The sequence below is a fragment of the Phragmites australis genome, chromosome 14 (assembly GCF_958298935.1).
Source record: "Phragmites australis chromosome 14, lpPhrAust1.1, whole genome shotgun sequence".
Classification (NCBI taxonomy): Eukaryota; Viridiplantae; Streptophyta; class Magnoliopsida; order Poales; family Poaceae; genus Phragmites; species Phragmites australis.
The window spans coordinates 11,681,927-11,700,480 of NC_084934.1; positions in this window are offsets into that span (position 1 = coordinate 11,681,927).

Genomic DNA, 18,554 nt, shown 5'->3' on the forward strand with positions numbered 1-18,554 from the left:
TTATCATCCTCCCCCTCTAGAATTGGAGTCGTCCTCGACTCAAGCTCATCTTCTTCTCCCTTGTATGGATTCAAATCTAAAATATTAAATGTGAGACTAACCCCAAAATCTACAGATAGATCTAATTTATATGCATTGTTATTTATTTTCTCAATTATCATAAATGGACCATCAACTATAGGTATAAACTTTGATTTTCTTAACTCTAGAAACCTATCCTTTTTCAAATGCAACCGAACTAAATCACCTGGTTCACATTTATTTTTTTTCCTACATTTACTTCTAGCAACCCTATACTTTTCAGTCATACGCTCTATATTCTCTTTAGTTGTTTCATGCAACTTAAAAATAATTTCATCACACTTCTTAGCATCTAAGTTAAGTTTTTCAGAAGTGGGCAAAAGTAGTAAATCAATAGGTGCACATAGATTAAAATCATACAGTACCTAAAACGGACTTATCTTGGTGGTGGAGTGTACTGACCTATTGTAAGCAAATTCAATATGTGGTAAACACTCTTCCCACATCCTCAAGTTCTTCTTTAAAACAGCCCGCAATAAGGTGGATAATGTGCGGTTAACGATCTTTGTTTGTTCACCAGTTTGGGGATGACACGTAATAGAAAACAATAACTCCCCAATTTGATCTAAAGTGATCTCCAAAACTAGCTCAAAAACTTTACATCGCAATTTGAGACAATAGTATTAGACACTCCATGTAGGCAAATAATTTCCTTGAAAAACAAATCATCTATATTTGTAGCATCATCACTCTTACGATAAGGTATAAAATGTGCCATTTTAGAAAATCAATCCACAACTACAGATATGCTATCCCTCCATCTCTTTGTCCTAGGCAACCCTAAAACAAAATCCATAGAAATATCCTCTCATGGTACATTAGGAATAGGAAGATGCATTTAAAGACCATATGGATTTAAGCGGAACTTAGCTTCATTGCAAGTAGTGTAGTGTGACACGTAATGCTTGATGTCGTGTCTCATCTTTGGCCAAAAGAACTTATCTTCAGTCTTCTTTGCTCCAAAATGTGCCATCGAACCTCCTCCATGCACTTCTTGCAACAACAAAAGACGAAAGGAGCTAGCAGGAATGCATATCTTGTTAGCACGATAGAGCAAACTATCATTCAACACATATTTATTCCAAGTTTTCCTTATTTAAAATGTTCAAGCACCTTTTAAAGTCTAGATCAGTAGTATATACGTCTTTAATGATTTCTAAACCAAAAATCTTATGAGCAAATTGAGATAAACATGGTATAACGCCTAGAAAGCGCATCAGCAATCACATTCTCCTTACATTTCTTATGATTTATGACATATGGAAATGATTTAATAAACTTACCCATTTAGCATGTCATTTATTCAGTGTATCTTGATTCCTAATATGTTTCAGCGATTCATGATCAAAATGTATAACAATTTTTTGGGTCATAGATAATGTTGCCAAGTTTCAATCACACGAACTAAAGCATACAATTCTTTATCGTATGTAGTATAATTCAGGCATTGCCCATTTTATTTCTCACTAAAATATGAAACTAGTTTACCTTCTTGAATTAGCATACTTCCAATTCCAATCTCGCTAGGATCATATTCTAGTTCAAAAGTCTTACCGAAATCCAGGAAGCAATGGAGCGTGGGTGAGCTTTTCTTTCGACAAGTTGAATGCCTTTTCTTGTGTAGATCCCTATTTGAAAGATACTCCTTTCTTTGTCAACTCATTCAATGGGGGCAACAATGATGCTGAAATCCCACACAAAACACGATAGAATCCTGCAAGACCTTGAAAAATTCTCACCTGTGTGAGAGTCTCAGGGGTCGGTTAACTCTTTATGGCTTCAATGTTTGCTTCATCTACCTCTATTTCCTATGGAGTAATAACATAGACAAGAAAAGAAACTCGATCCATGCAAAAGGAGCACTTTTCGAGGTTACCAAACAAACGTGCATCTCATAAAACCTTAAAAACAACACGTAAATTATCAAAATTTAGTTCATATGACTTGCTATAAATCAAGATATCATCAAAATAAACAACCACAAATCTTCCGATAAAAGCATAAAAACTTTGTTCATCAATCGTATGAAAGTACTAGATGCATCAATTAACCCAAAAAGCAATAACCACTCATACAAGCCAAACTTAGTTTTAAATGGAGTCTTCTGTTCATCTCTAAGTTTTATTCTAATATTGTGGTATCCACTTCGCATGTTAATTATAGTGAAAATTATAGAATCTGATGAGGACAACCTTACGACACATTCTTCACCGCCACTTAATGATCAAGATATAGGCATCGAGTTCCCAACTGGACCAATTACAAGAGCACATGCCAAGAAAATAAAAGATCAGGTGAACTTGTTTCTTAATGACCATATCATTAATTTTAAGGAGAATTTTATACTACCCCAATCTTGTAATTTACTTGTGCTTAGGTATTTGGATCAATACGATGCACAAGAGGAAGAAGAGCTGCATTGTTTGTTGGCACATAGACAAAAAAGAGCTGAGGGATGCGTGGGAGAAACAGGTTATCACAAGGTGTCTAAATGTCATATGCGTACATGGACTTTCCAAAGGCATTGGAGACTTTCCTTTCAAGTTCTATACGGAATCAATCAAGGAGCAGCAAAATAGGAAAGATTGAAGCCGACTCGGAGTCGGTTTATTGCAGCCAAATAGATGTTGATTAAAAGTACCATAAGTCTCTCATAAAGGTAGGATTTGGCTGTGTAAATACCCTCTGGAAAGCTTATTTGATAACCTTTCCAATGGATCCAGCCCCATCACCAAATCCGTATCAAGTTGGTCTCAGTCGTCAAAATAATACATCGGTCTTAGCTTAGGTTTCCTTTTTTTAAGTTGTAACGAGTCCAATTCGGTTTCCATAGTCCTAGGTAGTATATATAGTAGAGTCCACCACCCATAGAGGGCAGACCACTTTATGCATAAGATTGAAGCATAGCTATTGCTTGTTCTTTCATACCAGCGTTCATGCGAGGACAACTGAGAGAGAATTAGGCAATCATTGTTTATTGTTCTGCAATCCAAGGTCAAGTTGTTGTTCCACTGAGAATTGGGGACTTGACGATCATCACTCATGGTCTCATGACAATCATCTACAGGTGTGTGTTGGGCATATTCCGAAGAGTTGAGGGTTTGTACATTGGTGCGAGTCTTTAGCTAGAGACATCGTCTACTTCACATCTTTTATCATCGGCTCTTCTTGAGAAGATCGGGCCGCCCCTGTACTATCGTGGTATCAGATTCTAGGGCTACTCGGTGAGAGCTATTTACCTGTAGATTAGTTTTGTTTTTCTGCCCTCTACAACAAACAAAAGTCTCACAAAATTTTGAGACCTTCCTAGCTGCTATTTCTTTCTTTGAGAACCAATATATCCTTTGCGTACCGTTGAACCTTTTGAGACTAGTAAATTGATTTGATCAAGGGACAATTCTCATTTTCAGTTGTGCGCATCAGTTCTATCAATACAACACTCCTATGTTGGATTTTATCTTGTATTTAGTCGAGTAAAAAAAGAAGTAAAACTTGTACAAAATAGAAAAAAAGAGAAAAAAAGAAGAAAACAAAGAGGCAAAGAAAAAGTTGCTCGATTGAATAATCCTTTTGTTTCGGAGTTCTAAGTCTCAAGTTATCTACTCCTGTTTTGCGCACTTTGTTGTTTTGAGCAATCTTGCGCCCTCAGTTATTTCGAGCAATTGCTAGTGTCTCTCCTTAAACTATTGCAATACGAGCTTGGTTTGGCCATCTTCTTAGCTCATTCTTGGTTGCAATAGTCCCATTATCATTGTGAGTCTGTTGCTGTCCTTGATCGTTCGCTGTCACGAGTGTACTTTTGCTATCTTTAATGCACTTTGGAACGGTAAGCTTGTCTTGTTTCAGAATAGTGAGTTGTGAGCGTTGAGTGTTCCACTTATATCCACATATATTTTTCACTCAGTATTTATGAGCTTTTGCCATGTCAGGACAAGAGGAGGATCCGCATAATCTGGATGTACCGGTTTCATGGTCTGAATACACTAGGCTACGTAAGATGCTACAAAAGCAACTCCAAGATGATGACAATGGTGTGCGTGATGAGCTCGGGGAAGTTCAGACTGGATTGAACACACTCGGGGAGGAGGTCACACAGATGCATACAAAAATCAACAACTTCGAAGAGTTATGCGCTACATTTGCAAATCTCCATGTGCGTGGGGGTCTACAAGCTGACGACACAAGTGTACACGGGCCTCAAGCTGTTCAGCGCACCAAGACCGAGGAGGAGCGCGCTATTCGCATGGATGAGGAACGACGACAGCGACAAGCTCATCATTTGGCGGCACAGCAAGATGCAACGGCGCATCTTGTTGCTTCCGGGTGTGGTCGAGGCAACGGTGTTTTTAACAGTGCCCAAGGAGGAGGTGTCAACATAGGCGTTCATAATACTGTTGCACGTATGCATGGTGCACGAAGCTGGGCTGATGATGCTGAGCTTTCCATCGATGATTATTTCCCTGCTGACGCTTACGATGAGTGATAGCCCCGCAACCGCAACAACAACATGCATCACCACAGATAGGACATCGACGAGGATTTTATTGCTAAGCCCAAATTTGCTATTCCTATCTTTTTAGGTGGTACAAATGTGGAAGAGTACCTTACATGGGAACTGAAAATTGATAAGCTATTCCGGATGAACAACTATTCCAATGAGAAGAAGCTATTACTTGCATCCAATGGATTGGATGATTATGTCACACATTGGTGGGAGCAGTTTGTTCACAAGCGGATGGAGTGCCATGAGTTGCCTATTATCACATGGGAGCAAATGAAGCAACACTTGCGTACACGTTTTGTTCCTTATCACTACAAACGCTCACTGTTTGAGAAGTTGACAGGGCTACGACAGGGTCTCAAATCAATTCATGAGTATCATAAGGAGATGGAGGCCATCATGATACATGCTGATGTGCGCGAGAATGAAGAGCAAACAATGGCAATATTCCTAGCTGGTATGAATTATGCCATCAAGCACATCGTCAATCACCATCCATACAATGATATGATTGAGTTGCTTCACCAAGCGCGTGAAGCTGAGTGCCATGTTAGTGAAGATGCAAAGTTTGCTGCCCCGTTCACGTTTTTCAGCAAGCGTGGGGTGGCCATACAACATAATTCATACCAGCTTAGGTTTCCTTTTTTAAGTTGTAACGAGTCCAATTTGGTTTCCATAGTCCTAGGTAGTATATATGGTAGAGTCCATGACCCATAGAAGGTAGACCACTTTATGCATAAGATTGAAACATAGCTATTGCTTGTTCTTTCATACCAGCATTCATGCGAGGATAGCTAAGCGAGAATTAGGCAATCATTGTTTAACGTTCTGCAATCCAAGGTCAAGTTGTCGTTCTGCTGGGAATTGGGGACTTGGCTATCGTCACTCGTGGTCTTGCGATGATCATCTACAGGTGTGTGTTGGGCGTATTCTGAAGAATTGAGGGTTCATATATTGGTGCGAGTGTTCAGCTAGCGACATCGTCTACTTCACATCTTTTATCATCGGCTCTTCCCGAGAAGATCGGGCCGCCCCCGTATCAGAATCACTCAACTCATCAAGCATGTCATCTAACCTAGGATAGGATGGCGGTATCTTATGGTAATATTATTAAGGCCACACCCAATGCTAGTTTCTTGGACATTAATTCGGTGTCCGCCTAAGCAAAAAGATGATGTGGCAAGTAATTTAAAGATAAAAGAGAAGGAGTTTGTTTCTTATGGAAGAAACTAGCTCTTTGAGCAATCCTAGGTAATTATGAGATAATATATTACTTTGGGAGACCTTAAGAAACTAGCAAGACACATGCATCCATTGGAAGCTTGTTTTAACATCCATTTCTTACTTTCTCTATTCTCTTAGACATCACCTAAGAAATAAAGTATTGAGAGTGGCCTAATGGCTCTACAATCAACACACATTCGGGTTCAAAAATTCACAAAAACTGGTCGAATATCACGAAAACCGATCAATTTGATCCACACCGGATTCTGAATTCGATGGGTTTTCAAATTTTAATTCAAAAAATTCAAAAGAATAAAAAATCCACAAAAAATTCTAAAAAACCAGATACAATTCTATGACCTTATGTGATATTTCTCCCAAAAATAATGTCCTTTGCACATATTTTAAAAAGCGTGTAGATCATTCAGTAGGGTTCATATTAAGGAAAATATTAACATGCAAACTCATATTTTTGTGTGTAGGGTGTGCCTTAAGAGGATCTATAAAATTAGTTTCACTTCATTTAGAGTTTTATTAATTTCTCCATGATTTATACAAAATTCACAAGCATAAAGTGAACATGTTAAAAAAGCCTTGTAATTAACTTTGTCATATCGACCATTATTTTTTCTACACAAATAGTTGTTTAGGTAAACTAATTAAAGTGGTTTCACTAATTTTGGGGTGTATTGGATTAGTTATGAATTAATCTAGTTGCAACACATTTACTCAATCTTGCATATTTCAATAGCTATTTCATGATTTTATGTATTTTTAGAAGATAGAGGATCATGTAAGAAGAGTAAAAAGATTGGTTTCGTGATTTTTGGATTAGCAAATAATTAACTATGCATTTAACTAGGTTTAGCAAATAAATTTTCTCACAGAAAATATATGACTTTTTCATTAGTATAAATACTTTTATCATGTAGATCATGTTATAAGGAAAGCAACAAAAAAAATTCACTTGATTTGAAGCTCATATGAATTAGTTATTGATTTTCCAATGTTGAGTTATTTTTTTGGTTTTTCCTAAACTTTACTAAAATTCAATAAAATTGAATGGTTTTTGATGGAAATCAAGCGGTTTTTGACCACAAACGAAATGCGGGATATGCGGTCAATTTTCGGTAGAATTCGGTCGGTTTTCAATTGAATTCGACTGGTTACCAAATGGTCGATTCGATCGGATTTTACCTCTGTCAAACTAGTTTGACCGATTGAATTCGCCAAATTCTCACTGAATTTCGACCGCATTTTTTGATATTCGCAAATTTTGGAAAATCACTAACATCTGGTTTTCGGATGTCAAACGAATTTGTGAACCTTGACACACATACGCCAACTACTGTTTTTTTTAGGAACCAAAATAATAGGAACAACACAAGAACTAAGTCTTTCTCGTACATACCCACGGTCTAAAATACCTTGGACTTTCCTTAGTCTCATCTGGATTGGTCCTATATGCAGCATGGTTTGGCAAAGCCGCTCTTGGGATCAAATCAATTTGATACTCTATCTCTCAAATTGGTGGTAATCCCAGAGTATCTCAGCTGAAAATACATCCTTATACTCTTGCAAAAGGTTAGCAACAATAGGAGGCAAAGAGCTAGATATATCCTGTTGAAAATAAAACATCTTTGCATATCAAAGCATAGTATGGCAGCTCATTATCATAAATTTCAGCATGTCAGATCTAGTTGCAAGTATAACACACCCTTTCAATTTAATTCCATCGGACTTAGAACTTGGGGTCATTTTCTCATTTTTGGGTGGAAAAGTATGTTTTGCTACTTGCTGATTTTTAGATTCATGCTTACACTCTTTTTTCTCATTTTACAATTTCAACAGGGGTTAAAGGTTACAAAGTTATTTTCTTTCCTTTATGCATGAGGGTATACTTATTACTTCTACCATGATGTGTTGTATCAGTATCAAACTCTCATGGTCGGCCTAACAAAAGAGAACATGCTTGCATAGGCACTACATTGAAATCAGCATAATCATGGTATGAAGCAATGACAAAAATGCACCATAGCTATTTGCATTACCTTCACCATACTATTGTTGTTGAACCACTGAATGTGGTATGGGTGAGGATGTGTTCTTATTGGCAAGCTAAGCTTCTTGATTAAATTTGAACTCACCAAGTTGTTGCAGCTCCCTCCATCAATAATGGACGATCAAGGTAATCCTTGACTATGAGGAACATCTAAAATAAATTATGGTGTTGTAGCTTTTTTGCTTATTCCATTTTAGTGCTTAGCACTCACTGCATAATAAGGGTCCTATAGTTCTCGGTGGCAGTGGCACCCAACACTTCCTAGCTACCGCTATCTGTCTCATGTTCGTCCTCATCACTTGTATAGTTAGCTACAAGAACATAATCATCCTCAACATCACTAGCACTTACATAACCACCGTCTTCTATTGCAATGTACGCTCTGACTTGGGCAATCCTTCATGACATGACCCATTCCCTTGCAATAGTGGTAAACAACCCACGTGGAAGCAATTGAAAAAGAACTCTTGGCTAGAGCCTCCACACTAGTAGATTTTCTTATCTCGGGTGCATGTGGTAGTGTCGGAGGTGCTGCTAAATGCGCCCTACTCCAGAAGGTGGCAGCAGATTGTGTAGCAGAAGATGGGGCTATTTTAACTTGTCCCAACATTGATCTTGGTTTAGACGTGCTTCTAAATTGTTCCTTGGCCTCTGCTGTCATCCCTGCAATTCTTTTTCTGCCAAACATACAAGTTAGAACAATCTAGAAACACTATCATATTCTTTGTAATCAACTATGTCCTGAATTTCATGTCTTAACCCTCCATAAAAATATTCCATACCAGCCTCTTCATTCTCAATAATATCGCATCGCAACATACTAATTTTTAGCACATGATAATATTCTTCTATGGATCTATTACCTTAGTTTACGTGCTGCAATTTCTAATGTAAACAACGTTTAAAAGAGGGTAGAATAAATCTGTTACACATAACAACCTTTAAAGCATCCCATGTAGTATCTCTAAAAAAAGCATCTCATGTAGTAGGCGCTAACCCATCGTTGCATACCCTATTTCACCAAATTATTGCAAAGTCTTTAAATTCACTAGTGGTTTGCCTAACTCTATGCACTTTAGGAACTAAATGAGCATTAAAGTTACTACCGTCATATCCCAATCTAGATATATTTCAGCATCATAAATACCCACAATAGATGGTATGGTAAACTTAACTTTAGAAAATGGGTCATCATTAACACATGCATTATGTTCCTGAAAGTTATTGCCTCGCATATCTTAACTGTTGAAGTTAAGACGGTTCCTTTGTCGTGCATCTTAGGTAGCAAGAGCAGCATTAGCATCACATTCTTGCCTCAAAATATCATCATCTGTGATGGACTCCTCATATTCAACAAACTCAACTTGTGACACCTCATTCCGAGATCCATTTGCACCATTGAGATGGCCATTGGCGCCATGAACACCATGTCATAATGGTGGTTGCTCTGGAATACGTGGCTCCATCCTGTTCAACCTATCAGTGAAATTAATAATAACATGGTTATTAGAACCTTGTGCTTCATCCACATAATGAAGTCGGTCTCATGGCTCCAAAGCGTTTGTTGCATCTCATTCGACTTCTCAACCAGGTCATCGACCTTTTGTCCATAAATCCTCATGAACTCCCACATCTTCTTCTCAAACGTTCTACCTGCCATGGTTAGTAGCAAATAGGAGACAACAAAAATTTATTATCCCTATCAACTACTGGGTTGTGGAGGTGGAATCACACACTCTCAAGTATCTTACCATGCTCTTACAAGTGTTCTTACCAATCACAATAGGTGGTACAACCGGTGGCTGGTTCATGATACCTTAACAGGTGTGAGTGAGACGGTTGCAAGGGGAAAACCCATTCTGATCAAGAGAAGGTGGATCTCGGACATGCAATATTTAGTAGCAAGAAATAGCAATAATGATTTTAGATTAGCAAAGAGTCCATGGTAATCGTCATAGTTGCTAGCCCAAACGCATTCCTAGAACTAGCTTAAGCAAGCCCAAAATAGGATACAAGCACAATGCAACAAAAAGTGCAATGCAAACTGAATTTTCTTTCCTTATTTTCTTTTTGAATTTTTTTTAATCTTTTTTTGGCACTCTTTGCTTCTTGCTTCTTTTTTTCTTTTTTCTTCCTTCCCTTTTTCCTTTTCTTTTGTGAATGTGACACAAGCTCAAATCTCTTCTACTACCTTTTCTAGGTCTAGTGAGGTGAGCGGGTCACAGTCTCTCTCTCTCTCTCTCTCTCTCTCTCTCTCTCTCTCTCTGAATTTAGCCTAGCTTATGTTTTGGCTATGGAATTTTTGCTCGGACTCTGATTGGCAGGGCACGATATGATGAGTGTATGGAGTGTCCAAGAGCAACTAGAAACAAATAGGTTTGGTTTAGGTTGTGTGAGGTCAAATCCAAGTAGGTGGTCGAATCCGAGTAGGGGGTCGAATTTGAGTTGATGGTCGAATCCGAGTAGGGGGTCAAATACAAGTAGGTGGTCGAATCCAAGTAGGGGATCCAATCCAAGTAGGTGATAGAAGCAGTTGGTGAGACACAATCTCAGCTATAGTAGACAAAACCCTAATTGCAACTGGCGCAACCTAGGGCAAGCTGAGAGACATGACGACTACACCAGCAAAGGCTCGATGATAGAAACTAGAGCGACGAAGACTAGACCAGCAACAAAAAGACCAACAATGAACTCAAACTCAACAATGCAAAAACTAAAAACAAAATTACAAAGGCACAAAGTGGTTTGGACAGCAGAAGAACTAAGATCTGAATCTTTTTGTGGGGCATTTTTTGAACTCTAGGTGATGGAACACAACTAAACAAACGGGAATAATCGAGATTACCTAACGGGCAATCAAAACTTTGATGCTACTTGGTGGAAGTATGGCCCAATGCTCTGAGAGGTTATGTGATATGTTGATTTGGTGGAGTTTCGACATTGATGATCCAAAGGCTCTGACCAAAACAATTTAAGAACCATCGCAACCACTACTTCATAGTTATCAACCATGCCGAACATGGTTAACCACTCTAAGAAGGCTTTCCCTGCAAGCGAATCGAGAACACAAGCAAGAGAGTAGAAGATGCAATATGAAATTATATTGCGAGTTTAGATGAAGCTCACTAATTGGGGTTCCACAAACTGATATTCAACAAAACTGTTCAAAACAGAATAATCTAGAGAAAACCCGTGTCTAAAATATGACAGCTATTGAATATATATAAGGAAGATTTGAGGAGATCGACGTAGGGTTGTCTGGCCATAGGGAGGGTACACACAACCTAGACTCGGACCCCGATACGCTTACAAGGCCCGACATGGGCTAAAATGGTGATGCATTACCTTATTTCATTTACTCTAATTGATTTATAAGTAATCTAAGGGTGAGATTAGATCTGGTGAAAAAGGCTCATCGTAAGCTTTCTAGTAAGTTCAATAACACCTCAATTGGACTCCGTATGTGAAAGTTATGCCTATTTCATTGACGTGTTGTCCATAGACTCCGATCGAATTTGGAGTCCGACTTGAGGTCGACTTTTAATCTGATTAGACTTGGCCTTCGAGGGGTTATGTCTAAAACATATTGTGTGCTTCTCCCATATTCCTAAGCAACAAAACATCATAAGAACTTAGTAGCATCCTATCCTTTACCACAAAAGCATGAACAACGAGGAACGAGTTTACCTAGTGGTTTAATTGTCTCGCACGTGCTCTTGTAATTGGCTTTGTATGTCTTGAGCAGTATTACTATTGCATGTATCTGAAAGAGCAATGTCCTCATCAATTATTATCTTTGCCAGCCCATATTTAAAATCGACAGTGATAAGGATTATCACCGCTAGTTCATATGCTCATCGACGGAGCAATAATTGAGAGTATATGATCCGATAGTGTTAATTATTATCACCGTTAGTTCGTATTCCAAACCGGCAGTGATAATTCTTCTATAAATCCCAAGCCCACATCCCTTAGCCGCGCCTATTCTCACTTCACTCACAATCTCCAGAAGTCGCTCACGAGGGGTAGTGGTGGTCAAAGTGGTGCAATGGTCACCGTCACCACTGTAGCTCCTGTGCAAGCGTGAGATTATATTTCGTAGTCTTATGTAGTTTATCAGCTTGTTTGGATGTTAGGATGGTTACACTTTCAAATTTTCTTACCTAAGACATTTGCTCTCTACTAAATCCTAGGGATAAAGGTATCTGATACAGGGTTGGCTCCACCTAGCCATTGACATTTGGTTTCGGATAAATAGATGACGCAAGAAGAACAACCATTACAACCATTACAAGAACAACCATTACCATTACAACCATAGGGATGTGATTTCCACTGACATGAACAATGATGACGTCTCTCAGTGTTACAACAACAGGGCTAGTATGGCAATTGTTGTTGCTGTTCTCATGATTTTTTTAATTGTTTAGAATTTCATCATTTTTTAATTGTAAATATGTTTCCTTAGTATCTTCTATCCTTAGATGTTGTATAGTAAATTTGGACATATAATTGAGCTGTCAAGGACCAGCATAGGGTGAACAACAATGTAGTTCTGTGAAGCTTGATTTCCTATGTAGATTGACTGGAACTAAGCCTTTCTGCTTATAAATAATGTACAGGTTATCGGTGTGCACTAATCGTTATCTAATTAAAGGTTTCTAATTTTGTCAAGGTTTCTTTGTTCTGGAAGATGCTACCAGCTTGTGTAGTTGATGGTCTCGTTCAGTTTTTTTCCTTTGGAATTGTTTCTTAAATCTAGTATGCGTGTTTTTCATTTACTTCAAGAATGTACAGTTCTAGATTTTTAGGCTTGTTAAATGATCTTACTATTTATGATTGTTCTCATTTTTTTATGATTTCAGGCGATGAGACCTCTTGGGAAATTACTGGGCAGCATCCGTGTGCCAACTTCAGAGAGTAACCAATAGGCATGGCATATAGAGCTCAGTTGGATCACTGGTCATGGTTAGGCATAGGCACTATACATAGCCTTGTTATGACGACGCTTTGGCTCCTCTTTGTGTCGTTTCCCTCTATCTGGCTCCCATCACCATGGATCCAACTCTTCCCCATCTTCTGAGGCCAGAGGTTGGGGAACTGATGAGGACATCCCTCTTTCAGATATAACAGCAACAAATAATTCTCTGGTTGTCGCACATGCAACATTCCATTATAAGAGCATGTCCATTTCAATTAAATCATGAGGTTAGCGTGTTCCTTTCTGTTCGTATCTATACTTACGAGGATAGGATGCTACTAAATAAATCTTATGATATTTTGCTACATAGAAATATGGGAGAAGATATGTTAGTATGTTGGTGCAATTCAGATTGACGCCAAGTTAATTTGGCCACGTCTACACCATCTTGGCACATATTCCATAGGATACCATCACCTTTCCATAGCCACAACACCACCTAGACACCACTGTTCCACGTCCAAAGCAAATCAAATTCCAATTTGTCTACAACTCAATTTTAGAATTCGATTCGGATTTAATAGACCAACATGCAACAAAAGGAACATATCTTTGTCATACAGAGTTCTATGGAAGTGTTTAGCCATAGTTTGGAAAGATTATGTTGTGATTTTTCCAACTGATCTGGCCCTATTAATAGATTCCTTGTGAACAACTTGGAATTATTAAAATGAACGGACATTGTAACAGATAGAGATAGAGTCATATTTTATTTTCTTAGTTTATTTCATAGCATCTAGGAGGATTGCATGCCCGTAAAATAGAGGCTGAAATACTTTGGTTTTTTGTAGATTGAAATTTAGCTCTTCTCTACTTTATCATGTAAACACATGTGTTGGTTAAACTGACTATTTTACCATCGATGAAACCCCACCTTATTGAGTATTCAGAATTCATGATTGAACCTTCAGATTCTTATTTGCAATTTCAAATTTCTTTGATCTTATTCTTGCTCATTCTTTGGTTGCTTGCAGGAACAAAGACTTTCGTGGTCAGGTTGATTGTGCTCCAGCATGATAAATAACACTCCTTGGTTTGTGTAGTGTTTGCTAAGGCACATCTTGTATGGTTGTAGTCAGATTATCAACGTCTTCTCCAGTAAAATCTCCTCTTTCATCAAAAGATCAGGACCGTGAGATATATTAAGTGGCATCAGAGCTCCAGTTGATAGGTGAGCGACTTTATGTTTTTAGTAGATTCATTTTTTTTTACCTATAGCCCACGAAAACCTAAAAAAAGGCTTAGAACCTATCCAAGACAATATGAGCTTTTCGCCATTATCATCTAGTCATTGATTTTGTTAAATCGTTGGTTGCATCATTGTGTTGAGTTGCTGGTCTTAGTGTCTAGTTCCGTTAGAGTTTTGAAATATGTTCACATTATGTCACGCCACTACTGCACCAACCATTACCTCCCCACGCCGCCGCCATCACCATCCAACATCATCCCCATGCCGCTGCCACCAAAATCTTCACCACCGCCATTGAGTCGGAGTCGGATACAAAGACTAATCTACGCATTGTTCTGTAAAACACCAATAACTTTTGCTTATAGACTCCGATTTTGACGTTCGACCTCTACTTTCAAATATCAAGGAGGCACATCTAAAATAATATCCATGTTTATACTGGTACCTTTCTTGACCCCAAAAAAGGCTCAGAAGACCATCAATAGGACTTCTAAAAGTTTTGGTAAAAAATTAACCTTGTCCGAATTGGCTGAAATTTTTTGGAGACACAATGCTACATCCAAAAGTTAGTGCTGCATAGGTGTTTCATCAATCCGAGTTACCAAACTCACAACAAAAATCTTTCAAATTGTAGTTTTCAACTTTGTGGCCCTATGTGTGGCCTTTTCAATCCCACCTACTAGTGTTACATTAGAATCGACAGGTTACTTTATGGTCCAGTGTATGGCTTTTTCTTAGTTAGATTTGTAGAGTGAGTTTTTGAGGTTAAAAGGAAAAAGGAGAAAAAAGAGACAAAAAGAAAAAAAAAAAGAGAGAAAAAACCTCAGGAATTATGTTCTCTTATCATTATTGTGCTACGTTCTGACTTAGTCTGTGTCTAGGCTCACATCTCTAGTACGGTCAAGCTTAGAACCAGCACAATACCATCATTGAGTGATTACTCAACTTTCTTTGGCTAACGTGGTTGTGACATTTTGTAGAAGATGGTTGTCCTCCTAGCTCCACAAATCTTGTTACCGTCATATAGGCTCTTTGTTCTAAGGAAATCAATATTTCCAATCTTCAGAAGGAGTGATTTGGGATCGCCAATGCATGTCATCTTTTGTTTAGCTTGGTAAGAATGGTTAAGAGCTTAATTAAAAGTTGAGTATTTTGGAAACAAACCACATCCTAGTAGTTGATAGGAACATATTATTACTGTGATTTGTTTCTTGTCTTCTGCTAACCATGCCTGACCAGATGAACACTTAGATAATGCATCATCTCATTCACCACGTACCAGGGCAATCATATCACATTTTGAGCGACAAGTGAAGATTCGTACATAAGCTCTTGACGAGGATGTACAAGTGACTAATAATCTCCTTGGTCAGTTTAAGATGGCACAAATTGGAACCAACACCAAACTTACAATTCTGGAGTCTTCCATAGGTGTCATCAACACTTCTCTTGCAGAAATCACACGATGACTTGATGCGATGGGGTGACTTCTTACTGCTGCCAACAATAATGGCATTTTGAGAAGTGAGAGGGATGATAGCGGCGATGAATACATCGCTGATACTGAACTTGATGATGCCAACAACCGCAACGACCGTCAGTGACACCGCCTTCAACACACGACATGGCATGGGGCCTTTGTGCCCATGTCGAGAGGTACGTGATAATGATGATACGCTTGGCAAAATTAAATTCTCTATGCCCACTTTTGATGGTGAATATGAACCTGATGCTTATCTTACCTAGGAATTAGTTGTTAATAAAAAATTTTCTTGCCATGATTTTCCTGCAAGTAAAAGGGTTAGAGCTACTACTAGTGAGTTCACTGATTTTGCTTCTATGTGATTCAGTGAATATTGTTGTACTCACCTAAATACTACACCACAAACTTGGAGTGATTTAAAAAGAATTAGGCATGCTAGATTTGTTCCTTCATATTATGCTCATGATTAGCTGATTAAATTGCAACATTTGAAACAATGAACTAATTATGTAGAAGAGTATTATCAAGAGTTATAAACTAGTTTGAATCATTGTGGTCTTAATGAATCTAAAGATGCAATAAAGGCTCATTTTATGAGTGGTCAAAATTCTGAGATTACTATTGCACTTCAACATAATTATTATAGTAGCATGCATGATCTTGTGCAATGTTCTGTTGAGGTGGAGAAAAGAATTCAGAAGCACAGGAAGATCATAGTTGATGCTAAATTGCATCAAAACCAATGTGAGTATGAAACAACTAGCCTAATTGAGTGAGAGTGTTGAACATAGCATTCTGTGTGATTTCACAATACGTGAGGTTGAGAGCATCAAAATTGAGATTGTGAGAGATCCACAAAAAGAAATGAGAGAAGTAGATGATATCAAAAGTGAGGATATTTATGAAACTAATGAGTTCATATCTACTTCTAGTGTTTATTAAATTGTGCAGGTTAATAAAGAAGAAGAGAATGTAATTACTACACAACCCACATCACTTGAGAAAGAAGGTGAAGACATACCACCTACAACATTTACATCATGTAAGGATGACACTAAGAGTAATGAAAAAGGAATTCGTTTGGCCCTGCAACAAGAAAATGCAACTAGTTGTGAGTATACACCTACTACAATGAATATATGTGAGCCTATATGTACAAATTTTATCGAATCCCTCGCAACCACTACACCAATACTCTGTGGTTATCAACCGTACCGAATACGGTTTATCTCGCCAAGAAGGCTTATCCTTGCATATGAATTGAGAAGACAAGCAAGAGAATAGAGATGCAATCGAAAATTCTATTGCGAATATAGATAAAGTTCACAAAGTGGGGTTCCTCAAACCAAACAAGTGGCAAAACTGCAAAGTGGCAGAATAATCTAAGAAAAACCAAAGTCTAAACAATTATGCTACAAAATATATATGAAAGGGGGACATGAGGAACTCATCCTAGGGTTGTGTGGGCATGGGGAGGGGTGCACACAATCTGAGCTTGGACCCCAACATGCTTACAAGGCCTGTCACAGCCTAAAACGGTGATGCAACACTTTGTTTCAACGATTCTGATTGATAGATAAGGATTGTAGGGCTGGGACTAGATCCATTGAAAAGGGCTCATCGTAAGCTTTCCAGCAAATACAAGAACTCCTCTGTTGGACTCTGTATGAGAGAAATATGCCTATTTTATTGAAGTGGTATACACAGACTTCGAACTGAACTTGGAGTCTGAATTGAGAACGACTTAGAGTCCAGTTGGACTTGGTCTTTGAGGTGTGACATCCAAGTGAAGTTGTGGTACTTATCCCATATTCTTAAGCAATAAAATATCATAATAATTTAGTAGCATCTCATCCTTTACCAAGAAAGCCTGAATAGTGAGGAACGAGTTCACCATGTGGTTTGCTTATCGTGCACATGCTCTTGTAATTGATGCTTATATGTCTTGAGAAGGAATATTAGTGTTGCATGTATCCGAAGAAATGATGTCATCATCATCCTCTCCCTCTTGAATTGGTGTCTTCCTCGACCCAAGTTCATCTTCTTCTCCAACGTATGGCTTCAAATATGAAATGTTAAACGTGGTGCTAACCCAAAAACCTGCAGGTAGCACCAATTTATATGAATTATCATTTATCTTCTAAATTATCTTAAATGCTCCATCAGCTCTTGGCATCAACTTTGATTTTCTTAATTCTGAAAACCTATCCTTTCACAAATGCAATCAAACTAAATCACCTGTTTCAAATTTTATTTCTTTTCTACCTTTACTTCTAGCAACCCCATACTTTTCAGTCATACGCTCTATATTATCTTTAGTTGTTTCATGCATCTTAAGAATAAATTCAGCATGCTTCTTAGTATCCAAGAGGTAGACAAACGTAGTAAAAACCATATACTGCTTGAAACGGATTACCTTGGTTGTTGAGTGTACTGACATGGTGGATAATGTGGTAAAGACTCATCCCACGTCTTCAAGGTCTATAAAACAAACCAAAATATGGCGGATAATGTGTGGTTGAAGATCTCTATTTTTCCAACAGTTTGGGGATGACACGTAGTAGAAAACAACATATTTGTCCCTAATCTGTTCCAAAGTGATATCCAAAAGTGGCTCAAAAACTTCGCATCATGATCCAAGACAATAATATTAGGCACCTCATGTAGGCAAATGATTTTCCTGAAAAATAAATCAGCTATGTTTGTAGCATCATTGCGCAAGTGACAAGGTATAAAATGTGCCATTTTAGAAAATCGATCCACAACTACAAATATACTGTTCCCCCTCTTTGTCCTAGGCAATTCTAAAACAAAGTCCATAGAAATATCCTCCCAAGTTGTGCTAGGAATAGGAAGAGGCATTAAAGTTCATGTGGATTGAGATGGGACTTACCTTTTTTGCACATCTTCAGTTTTTGTTGCTCCAAAATGTGCCATGGAACCTCCTCCATGTGCCTTTTGCAACAACAAAAGACGAACAGATGTAGATTGAACACATAGGTTGTTAGCACGATAGAGCAAACCATCATTCAA